General features: G+C 43.0%; 1 protein-coding gene across 4 annotated transcripts in view; it reads left to right on the top strand.

The window, feature by feature from the left end:
* The first annotated feature begins 4,495 nt into the window (after positions 1–4,495).
* The window catches only part of Canx (calnexin), a 31,349-nt gene continuing 29,043 nt past the window's right edge, over positions 4,496–6,801 (top strand). For 2 of the 4 annotated variants that reach the window (XM_047556610.1, XM_047556606.1), the window contains exon 1: positions 4,497–4,661. The gene's annotated coding sequence lies outside the window, so the exon portion shown is untranslated. Of the gene's footprint in view, positions 4,662–5,698; positions 5,842–6,801 lie in introns of all 4 variants that reach the window. The other 2 variants (XM_047556607.1, XM_047556609.1) reach the window with 2 other exon arrangements.

Genomic DNA, 6,801 nt, shown 5'->3' with positions numbered 1-6,801 from the left:
TAGGTTAAGGCTCTCATAACCCAATCATTTTACCTCTAAGCTTCCTTGAATGGTTTCACATGTGAGCTGTCGTGGGACACCCAATATCTAAATCACTTCTTTCTTTTCTTTCCTTTGCTTTTCTTTCTTCCTCCAGAGATTGAACCTAGGGGTGGTTAACCACTGACCCACATCTTTTAAAAAAAATTTTTTTTTTTTTTTTCAAATTTTGAGATAGGGTCTCACTAAATTGCCCAGGCTGCCCTCCAACTTTCAATCCTCCTGTCTCAGCCTCTCAAGTAGCCAGGATTACAAGTGTGCACCACCATGCCCATCTTAAGTTAGTTTCAGTGTATTTCTGCTCCTCAAAATCAAGAAGAGCTCCAATTTAAAAACTCTCAGTCTGGGGGGAAAACATAGTAAATAAATTCATATCCTAATGTATAAAGATTTCTTACAAACCAATATGAAAAACATAAACCCTGCAATAGAAAACTGGACAAATGACATGAATAGATAATTCACAAGAGGAAGAAATATATGTGGTTAATGAATATACACAATGTTTAACTTGGGAATGAGGACAAGTTAAGATATGAGAAGTAGCTGGATATGAAGGACAAAGAGATCAAGAATTTTGTTTAGGGCTAGGGTTGTAGCTCAGTGGTAGAGCACTTGCCTAGCATGTGTGATGCACTGGGTTCAATTGTCAGCACCACAAATAAATAAATTAAAAATAAATAAATACAGGTCTATCAATAACTAAAAAAAAGAATGTTTAGTCATTTTCAATATACTATCTTTAGAAATAACTAAGCACAAAAGCTGAAATTGATTCTTTACTGAAAACATACATGCATGTTACATATTAAAATAACCTTTCTAGTTCTAGAGTCTCGTCTCTCCAGCATCAGCCACTGTTAGTTTCTTGTGCATCTTTGCAGTGAGCTTGTTAGTCCAAGTTTATATTTATAACAATATACTTATGTTTTCAACTTGAAAGGAAGCATATTTATATCCAGAGCTTTTTCACATAATACTGGATCTTATTGATCACTGCATATTAGAACATACAGGTGCTTACTTCACACTTTCCAATTGTGCAAAACCATTATAAAGATGGCCTATATTTTATCTAGTCAGTTATCTATAACAGTAAGCTAGGTTATATGCAGGATATTGGTACTACAATTTTTTTTTTTTATACTGGGGATTGAAACTGGGGTGCTCTACCTTTGAGCTACATCCCCTCTCCTTTTTAGTTTTTATTTTGGGACAGGGGTAAGTTGCCCAGGCTGGCCTCTAATTTTTGATCCTCCTGCCTCAGCTTTTTTTTTTTTTTTTTTTTTTGGGCAGTGCTGGGGATTGAACTCAGGGCCTTGTGCATGCGAGGCAAGCACTCTACCAACTGAGCTATATCCCCAGCCTCAGCTTCTTGAATCACTAGGATTACAGACATGCACAACCATGCCCAGCATGGGAATGCATTTTTACATATAAGCACAGTATATGTAGTGAATATATTCTTTCAATCATTGATAGATAGCCAAGATATATTTGTGGATGGAATTGCTGGATCAAGGACATGTGAATTTTAAAATAGATATAAATAATTTATTCTGAAAACTATCTTCCAAGTTATACCATAAAGTCAGAATACATTTGTGACCCAGGAGGCTGAGGTAGGAGGATGGTAAATTTTAGGCCAGCCTCAACAACTTAGTGAGACCCTGTCTCAAAATAAAAGTTCCCCTGTGTTCAATCCTCAGTTAAAAAAAAAAAAAAAAAAAGTAAAAAGTATTACATGCAATGCAATTTCCCATACCTTCTACATTTAAGAACTATAAAATGGTTATTTCTTGTAGTAAAATACTCTAATACCTCAAAGTACCTTTGGATTATCAAGAAAAGATCTCATCCTTCAGGGTTCTATTCTTTTTTTAGTTTTTTTTTTTGCGGTACTGGGGATCGAACTCAGGGCCTTGTGCTTTCGAGGCAAGCACTCTACCAGCTGAGCTATCTCCCCAGCCCGGTTCTATTCTTTTTTAAAAAAATATTTTGTTTTAGTTGTAGGTGGACACAATACCTTTATTTTATTTTTATGTGGTGCTGAAGGATCGAACCCAGGGCCTCACGCATACTAGGAAAATGCTCTACCACTGAGCCACAACCCCAACCCAGGGTTTTGTTCTTAATTTCCTCCTTTGAAAAACATTATACATGAGCTGAAAAATCCCCACATCCAGTCGCTGTGTCTAGGGCACAGCCCAGGATCAGCCATGCTTGGATTTCCTTTTTGTTGGGGCTGTACATTTTCACCTCCTCATCCAGGATCAAATCCTTAATGTTAACCTCTTTCCCTAGCCTCGAGTCCAGCGGACCATTTTCTAGCATCAACATTTATTGGTTTGTTTCTGTATGCCCTGCCATTCTCCAGTCCTGCAAATTTTATCAACTACAAGAAGTAGCTTCCTGACTGCTCTCCTAACTGCTTTCAGACCTCTCTGGAATGGTATTGATGCTTCCCTAAACATCTAAATCATGATCCAATCTAAAATTCAAGATATGTCTCCACAAATTCTCTGGCTAGGCTTTTAAGGAGCCGACCTCCCATCATTCATGTTCATGACATATTTCTCCAATCAAAAGTCTTATACATGGTATCTCCAAACACAGCAGGCCTATTTTTTGGCCTTCCTATGTGCTTTTCTCTTATCTAGTCTTCCTCCAACTTTCCACCTATAGAAATTCTGCATATCCCAATAGGTCCAGCCAACGTGGAAATAGATGTTCCTTTCAGAACCCTACTGAATTCTCTTCAGTACCACCATCTTTAGTGCTTAACACCTTGGCTAGCTCAAGTACCAGTCCCTTAACCTTTTTTTTGGGGGGGGGGAGTACCAGGGATTGAACTCAGGGGCACCCGACCACTGAGCCACATCCCCGGTCCTATTTTGTATTTTATTTAGAAACAGGGTCTCACTGAGATGCTTAGTGCCTCGCCATTGCTGAGCATGGCTTTGAACTCATTACTCTCCTGCCTCAGCCTCCCGAGCTGCTAGGATTAGAGGCGTGCACCACCGAACCCGGCCCATTCCCTTAACTTTTTTTTTTTTTTTTTTTTTTTCCAGTGCTGGGAATTGAACCAGGGCCTTTTGCATGTTCTGCAAGGGCTCTCTACCAGCTGGCTAATTCTCTGGCCCTTTATTATGATTCTTATTTATTATTATTAGTGATACCAGGGATTGAAGCACCAGGGGTGCTCTATCACTGTGCTACATCCCTAATCCTTTTCATTTATTTGAAGACAGGGTCTCTTTTTGTTGCCCAGGTTGGCCTAGAACTCCAGGGCGCAAGCCATCCTCCTGCCTCTGCCTCTGGGGCAGCTATGACTACTACATATGCTGGCCATCTCACCTGGCTTTAGAATTTTATTCTAAATAAATTATTTTATTTTGAATAACCCACTTCTCCAGTTAAATAAGCAAAATGCTCTTACACAAATTTAGGCGTTGAGTGTTGGACTTTATTAACCTCAGGCAAACATCAAACCCTAACTCCTTTTTTCCCCTTCCAGGTAGCAGGAGGGAATAAAGCTATCTATATTTATACAGTTTCCCATCTCAGTATTCACGTCTTTGGATCTCCAAACAAACAGAGGACAGAGATCAAAACCTACAAAACAACAACAAAAAAAACCCCAAACCTTGAGCTACTTCTATTTTTTGAGGGTCTCAGCATATTGAAAACAGAAAATGTGCTAAGAGCAGGTTTCAAAAACTGCACCATCCTTTCTCAATCCTGTCGTCTTATTACCTCTAGACTCTTACGTTTAATCTTATTTTAGGGGACAAAACGAATGGAAAACTGAATAACCTCTGATTATATTATTCTGGACTGTTTTATATTAGGTAACGAGTAGGCTACAAGCTCCGGGGTACAGAGCGATGACTCTGCAGGAACGGTGGCGCCTACCCACAAAGCGTTGTGTAGTATACTCCCGGCCGGGTAAGGCAGCCCGCGCCGGGATTCGCCTGCGACCCATCGGGGCCTGCACTCCCTGCGCAAGCAAATTAGCCCTCGTGACGGCCGATCGGACTTCCCATCCGTTCTATCAGCTGCCTTGCACCCCTTCAGGGAAGGGCACTGGATGTCCGTCCTAGCTTCAGGAACTCGAGGTCTGGGCAACTGTGTTGGGTTGAAAAGCCGGGCGACGGGCCCACTAAGGAACCTGGGCAACAGAGTGCGGGAACGCCGGCCGAGAGACCTCGGCTCCTCAGGACGCGCACGATCCCGATTGCCGCCCGCCTTCTTGCCTCCTGCCCAACCAACAACCACTTCCTGCCTCTCTCTCGACCAATCCTCACACTCCACGAAGAATAGCACTAGGGGGCGTATGGAAGGGTAAGTAGAGCGATGATCACAACGACCAACCGAATCTGGGAGCTTGCGAGGGGGGGCGGGACTTGGTGCTAGTCGTAGCTACTCAGGATCGAGGGGCGGGCCCAGGGCTGGGCTTCGTGCGGTAGGGCTCGGTCGCGCGGCGGCTGTAGCCGAGGCCTTTTGGTTCTGCGGCACGTGACGGTCGGGCCGCCTCCGCCGCTGTCTCTACTGCAGCGAGGGGCCAGGTGTGCGGGTGGGAGAAGGCGCAGGCACCGCCGGTGGTCCCCGGGAGGCTCGAGGTGAGACTGGAGGCCTGCACGCGTCCTCCGGCCTGTGAGGACCCCGGGGGAACCTGGGAACGATACACCGCGACCAAAGGGGTCGGGCGTGGCCGGCGGCCAGGGGTTGGGCAGGCTTTTCGAGGGCCCAGGCTCCGGCGAATGCGCCGGCCAGGAGGGGCGAGGCCTGAACCCGGCCCCTTGAGTTGGGGAGCCGGGCCCAGGCCGCGCCACCGGGGTCGGGAGGCGTGGCAGGTGCCCTGGGCCTCTCTTGACCTTTGAGAAAGCTAACTTGTTCTTGTGGCTTTGCTTTCAGGGCATTCTTAGGCCTATTACTGGCTGCCTGGGCAGTCTCGAGGTGGGCTGAGTAAGCCGGCGAAGGTCTGGACTGGGATCGGGCCTAGTAGGTACCCTTAAGTAGCAGGGAAAGATGAATTAGACCAAGAGAGAATATGTAGAATCAGTGTTGCAGGTTCAGAATTTGAAAGTAAGACCCCCAAGAGGAAGACGGGACAATAGCACCCTGAAGAGGAAGGAGAATGTACTAGAACGCGCAGTGGTTGAAAAACTTTCGGCTTAACCATTACAGCACCTACTCGGGGGTGGGGAGTAATTCAGTAGGAGATTCCACCCGACGTTAAAAGCAGGAAGACAACCCAAAGCTCACCTTGCATAGCACACCTCTCTTTACAGAGGAAACTGAGACGTTAGAGGCTTGAAATGACTGGCCCAAGGTCATGCGATTAGTTTAATGGTCCTGTTGGGATCATAATTGACTGCTAGGCAGTTTTGGTGTAGTGGTGAATTTAAAGGTCCCGGTTCCAGCACTTCATCTGCCATTTGTTGCTGTGTGAACTTAGGCTATTTTACCTTCTGTGCCATTAATAGATTATTAAATAATACCTTATAGACGTGTGAAGATTGAATTAAAATACTTATAAAGCAGGACAGGAAATCTGATATATAGTAACTGCTTGATAAATAATTATTGCATTAAACTATCTTAGTCTAAATGCCTTTGTACACAAAACTGACATCCTAGTCTTCGGGTTTGTTAGGTCTTTTTTCCCAGGACCTGAAGTCACATTTATGTTGATGAAAAGAAGAAACTGGACTCTATTAACTGTTGGGCATGACAGAAGCTATTGCTGGTTGAGGGAAGTTAAACTAAGCTGAATATTAAAAGCTTGAGAGGACAAAGGTGAACCACAGTTAAGTTTCTTTAACTCTAATTTAGGAAATGGAAGGTTTTTTTAAGGGAAAGAATAGTATTGATTTTTAAAACCTATGTCTCAATCTTTTCCAACAGTGTCTGAGTCATGAATAGAAGCAAATCTTGTGTTGTACATTTAATACAGTTGAAATTAGAAGTTAAGAGCTGTGTGGAATCCAGAACCACTAAATTAAAAAAACAAAAAACAACCCAAAACTGGGAGTTCTTTCCATAGCCAAGGTTCACAAATAACCAGGTCACTGGATCATGAGAAGGCTCTTTTGAAACGTGTATTGGAGTGAATATACAACAGAAATTTTCTTACTTATCTGAAAATGGGTGTTGTCCTCCCTCCTTCTCCACCTTACTATCTTAACTCAACAGTTCACTTAGTTTATTATCTTTTAAGAGCACTGCAGCAGTTTTGGCAATCACACTATTGCATCCTTTTAGTTACAGAGTTCACTTGCCCTGCAAGATAGCCTAAGGGGATAAAGTGGCAGTTGATAAGCATAAGCAAGTTTCTGAGACTTGAATTCTGATCCCAGCATGATAACTAATATATGTACCATTTCTACCTCTTTAAAATGGGAAAGAGAGTCTCCTGGATGCCTCACCTTTAGGGGGCAATTGGGAAGGGCTAATAAGCTGGTGAATATGAGGCTACTTTGAAAGTATAGGACAAATAGAACTGGCAGTTCATAATAATTCCTAGGAAATAATGAAAGTGCCTAAGTTGCTTCTTACCTAGATAACTGGCTTACTGCAAAACTTATCAGGAAAGTGCTAGTTGAATGCTGTATTATAACAACGAATGTACTTTTTTCCCCCTGAGCCACATTCTTAGCTCCAATAAATGCACTTGTAAATTAAGCTTCACTGAATGTAAAAATTATTTGAGAATTAAGAAAAATAATTTAGAGGCTCTTTAGCGTATATTATTGAGTA

The sequence above is a fragment of the Sciurus carolinensis genome, chromosome 6 (assembly GCF_902686445.1).
Source record: "Sciurus carolinensis chromosome 6, mSciCar1.2, whole genome shotgun sequence".
Classification (NCBI taxonomy): domain Eukaryota; kingdom Metazoa; phylum Chordata; class Mammalia; order Rodentia; family Sciuridae; genus Sciurus; species Sciurus carolinensis.
Note: the sequence above shows the minus strand (reverse complement) of the source record. Positions and strands in the feature narration are given on the sequence as shown.